This window comes from Cervus elaphus, chromosome 20, assembly GCF_910594005.1.
Source record: "Cervus elaphus chromosome 20, mCerEla1.1, whole genome shotgun sequence".
In the NCBI taxonomy this organism is placed as follows: Eukaryota; Metazoa; Chordata; class Mammalia; order Artiodactyla; family Cervidae; genus Cervus; species Cervus elaphus.
The window spans coordinates 51055431-51067893 of NC_057834.1; positions in this window are offsets into that span (position 1 = coordinate 51055431).

Genomic DNA, 12463 nt, shown 5'->3' on the forward strand with positions numbered 1-12463 from the left:
GAAGTGACTTAGCACATATGCAAGCATAAGGGGAATTCAGAGAAAATAGGTATATGTGCCAGGGTTGGGGATTTTTAGCCCAGCTCTCTCTGACACCAAGACTTTGCCCTGCAGTGGTTCTCAAGCCCATCATCACCCAAGGAATCTTGGGAAAAGCCAGTGCCTGGGCCCCAGCTCCGGTCAAATAAATCAGAATCTCTGGAGGGATAGCCCAACATTGGTACTTCAGAAAATCTCTCTGAGTGATTGTGGTAAGTCTGGGGTTGAGAATCACTAGGCCACACCCTACTGCCCACTTCTCATTCCAGTAAAACCCCTGTGTTCTGCCCTTTCTCCCACTGTCTTTGGCTTTTCAGAAAGACCAGTATCTAACTGGTCCACGGAGGCCCAACTGATGAAGGAGACATCTGAAACCTTGAGGATTGTTCCTTTCATAACAAATACATGCAGGGCATAAACCGATGCGGGCTTTCCTTGTTTGCTGTGTATACTGTGTCTGATGAACACTATTTGAATTGCAAAAACAGCAATGTAAGCAAAACAGCAACTCTGGGAGATGTTTATTGACTGCTTTGCTGTTACTACAGGAAGTGGTAAGAAAAGCACTACATAAGCATGGAAGTTCTCATTTCTGTCTGCTTACTGCTTACTGTGTGATATGAGGAAATTTCTCTTACCCACCTAGACTTCAGACTTTTTACTTGTAGAAAGAACGTGGCTGTAGGATCTGATAATATCTGACATTCCTTCTACTATCTACCATGTAGATCATGTTATTGCAACTTTTTTAAAACCTGGCAATATCTGTCGATAAAACGCCTGTCATTTAATCAGTGAGTTTATCTTAAGCACATGTTTATTTCCTTATTAAAAAAAAAAAAACTATGAGAACATGAAAGGTTGTTTTTTAAAAATATACTAGGTCAAGCTCTCGCCCCCCCACCACCTTTTTAAGAACAATCAGTCAATTTAGAGAATCTAATGCTTATGCTTAGATGTTAATTATAGGTTTCTTCAGTGACATGCGTGACCTTGACTTTTAATTATTCAGGAGTGGCAATTACAGAACCTAAAGTGGGCTGTTGACACAAGATGCTTGGAAATAAGGTAACCCTTTTCTCTTTTTCCTAAATCAGAATGCATTAATTAGTTTTTAATGTAAGTATTAAGGACATATTCGTTCTAGAGAAGGTTAATTTAGTTCAATGTGTAATCCTGTAATTTAAACATTGTTCATACTTGCTGCTAATGAATATTTGAGGGAGCCCCAGGAGGCTCTTATTGGTTTGCGGCTTATACAATGCAGAGACCAAGGCACCCACCCATAGTTCCTGGGATGGGAACTGCTGATTTACTAAAGGGAATATTTTTAGAGGCCTTCCAAGGCCAATGTGGAGCAGAAGGTCCACTCTGACATTTAGCTGAAACATGTTAGGCTCTGTGCAAATCCAGCCACTCTACTCATTGAGCCTAATCCAAGCCAACACTCGGTGATATTGATCAATTCCATCTTTCCCAACTGAGCACAGAGGAGTGTGGGGATCCCGAGAGGTGTCCTACAGGCAGCCTCAGAAGGGCCTGGAGGAGCCAAGCAGGCAAGGGAACCACAATGACCAGCTGCTGCTGTTGCCTGAACTGATGGGTTTGTATATAGTGGCCAGTGTAGGTTTTCTTTGAAGGAAATATCACGTGCAAACAAACAAACACAACTCTTTGAACACCACCAAAGTGAATTCTTACTTAATCCAGTCCATCAGGATTGAATCTCATCTAGTCCTGAGAACAGCAGCTCCCCTTCCACCTCCATAGCAGGTGGTCAGGGACCTGTAAGAGCAAGTCTCCTCTGTAAAGATGTATTTACTTTGCAAGATAACGTGGTAAAGAAGCCTTGCTGTTTGGCTCAGGCTCTGAATTTCAGCCTCTGATCGGCAGATGAGTGGTCCTGCCCACCCTGGGAGCTTCAGAGGGAAGTTCAGAATGTGGGGCCCAGACTTCCCTGGAGCTCCCATCCTTCCTGTCCCCCAATCCTCTTCGGAGCCAGACTGGTTATGGCCTTTTTCTCCCTTGTCTTTCGTTATGGGACACTGCCTTGGAACATGGTCTCTTTGCACCCAGAGCTCAAGCTTGAACATTCCTAGGAGTCATCAGAAACAGTAAGAAAGCCCTCCAGAAAGTTCACAGGTGCCCCTTGTGAGAATAGTATGTTCCAGCCCGGGGTGCTTAAGAGCCTGGACGCCTTGGTTCCTGGCCTGCACAGGTGTACACTGTGTGCGCGACGGGAGGTTTCTGTCCTGAGGAAGCTTTTGGCCCATCACAGTTCTGTTTTAACAGTCTGCTGGTTTTAGATTTGCTTCTCCCCACACCACCCTGCCTCGAGCTATAATAAAGATAGGTCTGCAGAGATCAGATTTCCATCCGTACACTGTGTTTTCGTTCCTTCTGACTAAACATTTCCTATGTTTTCCCAGCCTGTGACAATCCTATCAAAGCCCCAGTTCCCTTCCTGAACTTCTGGCCCAGTCACTGTGAAATCAGGATGAGGGTTCTATTTTTTTGAGAGTTTGTCCACAGGTTTTCTTCATAAGAAATGTCTTTGAGGATGACAGCAGCAGCAGCAGGCTACTTAACTGGGATTTCCCAGGTGGCTCAGTGGTAAAGAATCCACCTGCCAATGCAGGAGAGGCAGGTTCAATCCCTGAATCAGAAGATCCCCTGGAGTAGGAAATGACAACCCACTCCAGTATTACTGCCTGGAAAATCCCATGGACAGAGGAGCCTGGAGGGCTACAGTCCGTGGGGTTGAGTGACTGAGCGCACACACAGGCTTCATAATCACTGGGGGAAGATCTAGGCCTGCTGTGCAGATGGGCCTCATTTTTGTGTGTGTGTAATGAATTTCTGAAAATGATCTCAAACTTAAATTCACTCTTTAGTGGGGGAAAGAGAAAAATACACTTGAAATTGCCCCGAATTTATCTGATAGGCTTGGACTTTTGTGAGCACTGAATTGTGGGAGGAGGAGAAAAGGATACATGCAAATACCCTTGAATGTGGTCCAATTGTACCTCCTACCTAAGAAGAGCATTTCCTTCTGCCTGAGAATTTTTGCAGTTGCCCCTCTGCTGTTTAGTCCTACCTCAAAAGAGCCTGGACTCGCTTCTAGTTTTCTTCCTGGGCTGGTGAGACCGGCTTTTGCTCGTGTTCCCCATGGGTGAGGCTGTTCAGAAGCCCATGGCAGGAAAGGTGAAGTGCTCAGGGCTGGGCTGATGCAGGATCCTACTGGTTTGTAGTGGTTTGGCCAGCCCTGCAGGATAGCTCTGACTGGGTGAAATACGACTCTTGTTGGTGTCTTGTTTGTCTTACGGAAGAGTAAGTGAATAGTATTTATTTTTGTGATGACTCAGTCCACAGTGTCTTTCTCCCAGCTGGTGATGTCTGAACTTTGACCCTTGTATGGATCTCACTTGTGCAAAGATTCCTGAAGAAGAGATCTATCTCTAGAGGATGACCAGTTAGAGCAGTTGTACCTGGACTCACTTCTCTGGGGGGTGTGGCACCTCAGTGATGAGGAGGGTGGAGCCGTGCTGGCGATCCCTTTCACCTTCTATTATCAGCTTGTGCCTTCCCTTCTAACTCTCTGTAGGATCCCTACAGACCACGCTGGGGATGTTTTCTCGCATTGCTTCTTCCACCTAAGTCCTGTGTGGGCTGCTTTGGGTACAAGCTTGGTGACCAAGGTTGACCTCAACATCCATTTAAGACAGAGTTTGCTTTTATATAGATAATATGAGAATAGGAAACAGGCTCTGCTGACAGTCATTAATGTTAACTTGTGGTCCTTTAATGATGGCTCGTAAACAGTGCTGCACTCCAGAATTCAGTCCTCAAGTCTTGTCTCATGGTATTACTCTTTGGGCTATTTCATCTATTCTTGTGGATCTAATTTCCACTTAAATGGAAGATCTTCTAAACCTATGTTTCAAGATTTCTTTAAAACATCTAGATTTGGGACTTCCCTGGTGGTCTAATGGCTGAGACTCCTAGCTCCCAAGTGCAGGGGCCCAGGTTTGATTCCTGGTCAGGGAACTAGATCCTACATATTGCAACTAAAGATCAAAGATCCCACATGCCACAACTAAGACCCAGCACAGCCAAATACATAAATAATAAAAAAAAAATCTAGATTCATATATCTAACTACCCCTTAGTATGGTACCTTGAATTTAATATATCCAAAATGTAACTCATTATTTTGTTCTTCCAGCCATCTTTTTCTTCTGTGGTACTTCTCCTGGTGGCTTGCATCTCCATCACCTACACATAAACTGAAGGAAGAAACTTAGTCATCAGCCTGGACCCATTTGTCCTTCCCTATGCAATCCCTCCGTCACGTCATTGCCTGCTTTAAACAACCTCACTGGTTTTCCATTTCCTTCAGAAGAGAGCTGGACCTGTAGACGAGCACAGAATGCCCTTGTTCCCTGTTTATGTATGTGTGATCCATGAACTTGCTTTAGCCAAGTGTAACTTTTGGCAGCTTTCTGGGTTAGCTATCTTTTGCACACTGTTTTTGTTTTTTTTTAAGGCCTGAAATACCCCTCACTCCCTTCTTTGCCAACAATTTGCTTTGCTTCTTTTCAAAGCTGCTCTCCAGAAATCTCCATCTTCAGAAATCTTTCCCTACACAATGATACTTCATTATGGGAATGAATTGATAGTTATTAAATTTCTGTGAGGGTCTTAGTATTTTTGAAAAAGATGTGAGATTTACATATCTTTTTCTAATCCTTTCAATGGCCTGGCAAAGAAGGTATTATTGCCCTGGATTAATAATCAAGAAACTGGGCTCACAAAGGTAAAGAAAGCTGGAAGCAAGTTAACAATGCAAACTCTCAGGTTTCATTCTTGGCCTACTGATCAGAATCTCTAGAAGTGGGACCCAACCTGCGTTTCAATGGATTCTTCAGATAATTCTTCTGGACAACCAAGTCTGAGAAGTACTCCAGAGCTTGAAGAAATCACAGGGTCCATGAAGAAAGCAATTCTGAAGGAACTGGCCCAGAAGAAAGCACATTTCTCTCAAGTGCTCGAAAACCAATTTAATGTTGTTCAAAGATAGTAAAGATACTATTTAAGATGCAAACTAATCAGGAAATGAACTAAAATGCAGGGGTTATGTAGGCACATGCAGGCTAAAATTCAACATTACTGCTGAGTTTTAGGAAAATTCTCTTCAAGACCAGGAAAAGTGAAAGTGAAAGTGAAGTTGCTCAGTTGTGTCCGACTCTGCAAACACATGGACTGTAGCCCACCAGGCTCCTCCATCCATGGGATTTTCCAGGCAAGAATACTGGAGTAGATTGCCATTTACTTCACCAGGGAATCTTCAAGACCAGGACTGTAGACTAAATATGACCTTGTTTGGCAAAAATCTGGACTTTGTAAAGGGTGCTCTGGAAATAGAATAAATTGAAGGTTGATTGTCTATCACCCTTTTTAAATTCACCCATATCTCCTGCTGGGCTAGACTGTGTCCTATTCTGCAACTTTAGACCGTCGGTGGGCATGGCTAGAGGTTAGGATGACAGTTCAACAATACTTATTTTTAAGGAATCTCTTGAACTTGAAGGTCTCTCAGGCCCCAAAGCATGCATGTTTCTCTGAAGGTGAAATTTCAGGCCAATAAGGAATATTTGGGGAGTAGGAATCCTCAACTTAAAAAGATAATTGCCAAATGGGTCAACAATAGGTCAGTGGATGCTGGTTATGACCAAGAAGTGACCCAGAGTCTATTAAAGACTGTTTATGGTGAATTTTTAATTACTACCACTGCTGCTAGTAAAATAAAATAAACTGTCATCTACTAAATATCACTTTACAAATAAGGATATTGAAATGTAGAGAGCTAAAGTAATTTATTCTGACTTATACTCAGGGGGCAGTGAAGGGGTCTTGCATAGTGTACAGAATAAAATAAGATGGAGAAAATCTTCCCCCCGCACTAACCTCTAACAACTAGAGTCAGATTCAGATTAAAATTTGGCATCTCCATCAATCATGACTGAAAGCCACAAGTCACTGGAGTAATAGCGGTACCTGTATTATGTCAGAAACATGAATTGCAGATAATTTCATATCATACTACAGTTGTGAATATCTCAAATCTCTTCTATGCTCATCATTATGTCAAAATGTTGGTACTTATTGAACTTGCTTCTGGATCTTATTACTTACTGTATTTACTGTAAAGAGACAAAAATATTACTGTAAGAAATTAATTTTTAAGTATTCTGATAACCTAATACAAAACTTTGTTTCCTCTATAATTTTATAATTTTATTTTATACATTAGAAAGGTTCATACTTGGAAACAGCCTATAGGCTTTGCTAGACAAGAGGGGATTCATGATACAGAAAGAAGGAAAGGAAGAAAGAAAGCGGGAGCATGGAGGGTGGGAGGGAAGGAGGAAGGAAAGAAGGAAGGAAGGAAGGGAGAAAAGGAACAAAATGAAAAGAAAGGAAGAACCCCATGGGTGTTGAAGCTGGAATTCAAATCCTGCTTCAGCTGATTCTGACGTCCATCTTCTTTTCATGCCACCTCCTACCCTGGTCCAGTTTGGTCCAAGGCTAGCAGGAGATTGATGTTACTCTCTGGTAACACTCACAGCCAAAGCCAACACAGAACTAGTTAGGCCATCAGACACAAAGGGAAGCAGCTGGGAAGAAGGAGTGCCTGCTGGCTTTAGTCATACTCTGGGTGAATCCTGCAACTGCATCCAAAAGGCTTTGGTGGTTTGACAATAAAGCTATGAACTCCTTTTTTTTTTTAAATTACCTCCAACAGAAGAATTTGCAAAATCATTGGCAGCATTTGTAATATTTATTGAGTGCCAATAATATGTTGGTTTCTATCTTGACGTCTTAGAAATTCAGTAAATATTTATATAGCATTGCAATGCACAGGTAGTGGGAATAAAGGAAGAAGAAGATAAGGTTTCTGCTTCAGATGGACACAATCCAATAGGGCAAAATACAGGCAAACTCTGTATGGTAGCTGGGGATAAACCAAGGTGCCTATGGAAGTTAGGGATGGGAGAGGCTGACAGGGTGGGCTGGGGGAGCCTAAGGAAGAGAAGGGATTGGCTAGGACCATGAGAGTTAGGCAGGGCAGGTGGATTTTGACAGTAGTGAAGGACTCTATAGACTATATAGAAAAAGGTAGAGTGTCTTTGGTTCAGTATATAAAGGTCAAACTCTTTACAGTGACTTACAAATTCCTGGGCAGTCTGGAGCCCCATGACTCTCCCACTTCTCCTGCTTTCTCCACTGTGCTCACCTTAGTTTAGCTGCACTTGCTTCCTTGCTGTTCGTTGCACAGACCCCCAGGCCTGCTCCTGCTTCAGTGCCTTTGTATTTGCCATTCCTTCTGCCTAAAACACTTTCCCCCTTAAATACACAAATAGGCTTCCCTGGTGGCTCAGTGGTAAGGGATTCACCTGCCAATGCAGGAGACATGAGTTCGATTGCTAGGTCAGGAAGATCCTCTGGAGGAGGGCATGGCAATTCACTCCAGTATGCCTACCTGGAGAATCCCCATGGACAGAAGCCTGGAGGGCTACAGTCCACGGGCTTGGAAAGAGTTGGACACTACTGAGCCACTGAAAAAACAACAATAAAAAGTAAATAAAACATTCTCCCCCTGGATATCCTGGAGGCCGATCCCCTCATCTTCTTTACGTATTTGGGCAGATGTCACCTTTGAAGTGTGGAGAAGGAAATGGCTACCCACTCCAGTATTCTTGCCTGGAGAATTCCATGGACAGAGGAGCCTGACTCTTTGGGGTCACAAAGAGTCAGACACGACTCAAGGACTAACACACACACATTCCTCTGAAGTAAAGCTTTTTTGACCATCCTATTTAAAATTTTAAACCCCTTCCCCACCCTGGCGTACCACCCCACTTCCTGTCTTAGTTTCCTCTAGAACACAGATTATCACGACCTAATGTATCGGTGGTTCATACACCTGTCCGCTAACTAGAATTACCTGGAAGATTTGTTAAACTGCTTCAGCTGGCCTCTGTATCAGTAGGTCTGGGGTGAGGCCTGAGAATATGCATTCTTAACACGTCCCCAGGTGATACTGACATTGCTGGTCTGGGAATCTCATCATTTGAGAACCAATGCATTATTAATTTTAGTGGTTTGTTGCCTATCTCCATAAGAATGTAAACTGTTGTGGCAGGGATTTTTGTCTGTTTCATTCCTTGCTACAAATCCAGTGCTGTAACAGTGGCTGGAATATCCAGACATATTTGTTGAGTAGAGAGTGTTTGTGGCTGAAGTGCAGGGTTTGTAGGGATATTGGGAGGTGTGCAGTGGGAGTACCTTTAAAAGAGAACGTTCAGGCCACATTCTTGATAAATTGTTATAATAATAATACATTATAAACATGAATACCACCGGAATCCTGATTCTGGGAGATCCCAAGATTCCAGATTCTCCCCGAGTCAAGATTCTGGCAATATTCATATCTTATGGAATATCCCTGTGAAATCAAGATTGCCAGGAGAAATATCAATAACCTCAGATACACAGATGACACCACCCTTATGGCAGAAAGTGAAGAAGAACAAAAGGGCCTCTTGATTAAAGTGAAAGAGAAGAGTGAAAAAGTTGGCTTAAAACTCAACATTCAGAAAACTAAGATCATGGCATCCAGTCCCATCACTTCATGGCAAATAGATGCAAAAACAATGGAAACAGTGAGAAACTTTATTTTCTTGGGCTCCAGAATCACTGCAGATGGTGACTGCAGCCATGAAATTAAAAGACCCTTGCTCCTTAGAAGAAAGGCTATGACCAAACTAGACAGTATATTAAAAATCAGAGGCATTGCTTTGCCAATAAAGGTCCGTCTAGTCAAAGCTATGGTTTTTCCAGTAGTCATGTATGGATATGAGAGTTAGACTATAAAGAAAGCTGAGCACCAAAAAATTGACACTTTGGACTGTGCTGTTGGAGAAGACTCTTGAGAGTCCCTTGGACTGCAAGGAGATCCAACCAGCCAATCCTAAAGGAAATCAGTCCTGAATATTCATTGGAAGGATTGATACTGAAGCTGAAACTCCAATCCTTTGGCCACCTGATGTGAAGAACTGACTCATTGGAAAAGACCCTGATGCTGGAAAAGATTGAAGGCGGGAGAAGGGGATGACAGAGGATGAGATGATTGGATGGCATCACTGACTTGATGGACATGAGTTTTGCAAGCTTTGAGAGTTGGTGATGGACAGGGAAGCCTGGTGTGCTACAGTCCATGGGGTTGCCAAGAGTCAGACACGACTGAGAGACTGAAATGAACTGAACTGAACCGTGACTACAATAGTGTAAAAAGACTGACTGCCATTTGTTGTTTCCCATGTGCCAGGATATTTAACTGGCTTTCAGGGAGGTTTGAGTGACTATAATTTGCTTAAGATCACTTAGTATATCTAGAAAATGGTTTATTTAGGGTTTTAACTTGTGTTTGTCTGACTCCAACAGGATGGTCTTGAACACTAGGCTAAAAGCCATCTAACGGTTGATTTTTATTATTTATCTATGGCTGTGCTAGGTCCGCGTTGCTGTGTGGGCTCTCTCTGGTTGTGGTGAGCTGGGGCTACTGTTTGTTGAGGTGCTCAGGCTCTAGAGTAGGGCTCAATAATTGTGACACATGGGGTTTTTTTGCCTCACAGCATGTGGAATCTTCCTGGACCAGGCATTGAACCTATTCCCCTGCATTGGCAGGTAGGTTTTTAATCACTGAACCACCAGGGAAGTCCTAATGATTGATTTTTAATTTTGCAATAATTTTAGGTCTACAGAAGAGTTGCAAATATGGCTTACAGAGCCCCCATATACCCTTCACCCAGCTTCCTCTAATGTTAGCATCTGATGGAACCATGTTCCATTTATCAAAACTAGGAAAAGTTGGTACAATACTATTAACCTAACCACAAGCTTTATTTGGATTTCACCTATTTTTTCCATTCTAATGTCCTCATCTGTTCTAGGATCTAATCCAAGATACCATTGTCTAACAAGCTTTAAAAACCCACCATGGGTAAATTTGAATGTGGACAGTGTGAGGTGCCAAAGATGATACAAAGATGACCAAAATGCAGGGCAGTGCTCATGATGCATACGATAGGAGAAAAGACACAGGAGTAAGGAATTTCACTAGATGATGTCTGTTGGGACTGAGGACAGCTCAGGGAGCTTTAAGGGCCAACAAAAGGTAGACCATTAGTCTAATCCTGGGATCTGGGAAGGCTTCTTGGGAGAGTTGGGCAGGAATAGTGTGAGCAGGTATTGCAGGCCACTAAGAATCAGCAGAGGCAAAGGCCAGGAGGTGACAGCAATTGAAAGGAAGCAACAGGGAAAGCCTGGTTGAGAACCACTAAGAACTGGGACATGACTTTGTGGTGCTGGGGGACTAACGAAGTGTTAAGTTCCAGGATGTCGGCATAGTAAGGGACAAGTTTGAACTGGAATCTTTCAGCAAGAGAGTGTAGGTCAAATGTTTATCCCTTGATAATTTACCTAATTGGTTCTTCAGTGTCTCAAGTGTCATTTTATAATAAATGGGAGGCAGTATAACACAATGATGAGTAACAGGGGCTCTGGAAAGAAATCATCTGGGTTGGAATTTCATTGCCTCTGCCACTTTTACTTACTGAACTTGGAAAGTTTTTTACTTTTCTGTGCCTATTTTTCCTATCTGTAAAATGGTGATAATATGAGTGTTCATGTCATATGAATTGTGTTGAGATGACTGTAAGTCACTTAGTCAGTGCCTGTGCGCAATAAATAGCCAATGAATATCAGCTATTGCTATACATGTGTGCATCTATTTCACAACTTGCTTGTATTTCTGAGAAGCCAAGATATCTGAATAATAGTTTCAAATAGCTTTCAGGCACACAGTCTCAATACACCTTCAGCATAATTTACTGTGCCCATTTTATAGATGAGGAAGGCAGAGCACAGCAAAATTAACTGACCGAGATCATCTTTCAATCAAGAAGAGCAAGTTTTTGGTCTAAATTTCCAGATTCTTTATACTGCTACTGGAACAGTGGCCAAGTTGCATTAATACTGAGGAACAGTTAGAAAAATAATTAACTGAATGCTCTTAGAGTCCTGACTAGTCTTTACCTGCAGGTTTATTACATAAAATATTTGATGAGTCTGCCTTCCAGTATTCTTGTCTGGAGAATCCTGTGGACAGAGGAACCTGGTGGGCTATAGTCCATGGGGTTGCAAAGAGTCGGACACGGCTGGAGGGACTCAGCACGGCACAGTACAGGAAGAGTCCTTACAAAGCAATGTGTGGGTAAATAATAAAATCAAGATGTTCTCCACTAAAACTCAAAGCCAGAATCGCCAATTGGATACTCCAATTCTCACACTACACTGGGATTTTATTTCTGTGCATGGGGGCTAAAATTTTGATTGGAGACACTTTAAGTGTCTCTGGTGGGCTGATGGAGTCATGGAGGACAGCGATTGGACAATTAGGCCGGACACAACCCAGATGGTCCTGACAGCAGCAGGCCTCAGCTCACTGATAGGCTCAGGCCCAGAGCCGAGTCACATATCACCCACATGTGGAAACTGTGCTCAGAACATTTGTTTCTGTGGTTTCAAGTATAAATACAAGCCTACATACATATATAGACAACCAATCATCTGACTCACCCCAAGCGGCCTGTTCCCGCACCGGGGAGGTGTCCTGCCATCCAGGCTGCCCTCTGAGAGAGAGCAGCCCCTGTCAGAAACACTGCTCTTGCCTAGGCGGGCCTGCTCAAGGGGGATGGAGCTCCCATTTCCCTGACAGCGGGGCTGTGCGGCCTTCATGACGAAGCAGCTGGTCATCAATATTTGAAGAGAGGGAGGCCCCAGAAAAGGTACGCTGAGATGCACAGTCGCAGGAAGTATCCAAGTCCCCTTCGTGTGGCCCCTCTAACTCTGCTCAGAAAAAACTGCCTAATCTCAGGAACCTAGTGGAGGTCAGGTCAGGGAGTGGGAGCCAATGCCAGCCAGCCACCCTGCGCCCAAACGTGTTATCTTGTTCTCCAGACTCTGAGCTATCTGATGGTTGAACAGAACATTTAGCTCTGCATGGGGGTTTGGCAAGGGGTTCTGGACAATTTTCCACTAACCTTCAGGGACTGTCTAGTCTTGATCGCCTTTCCTCCAATATTTAAAATGAATTCCAGGAACTCTACTCAATATCCTATAATAACCTATAATGGAAAAGACTCAGAAAAGAACATACACACACCCACGCACACACACACATATAAGGACTTCCCTGACGGCACAGCGGGTTAAGAATCTGCTTGGAATGCAGGAGACCCAACTTCGATCCCTGGGTTGGAAAGATCCCCTAGAGGAGGAAATGGCAACTCACTCTAGT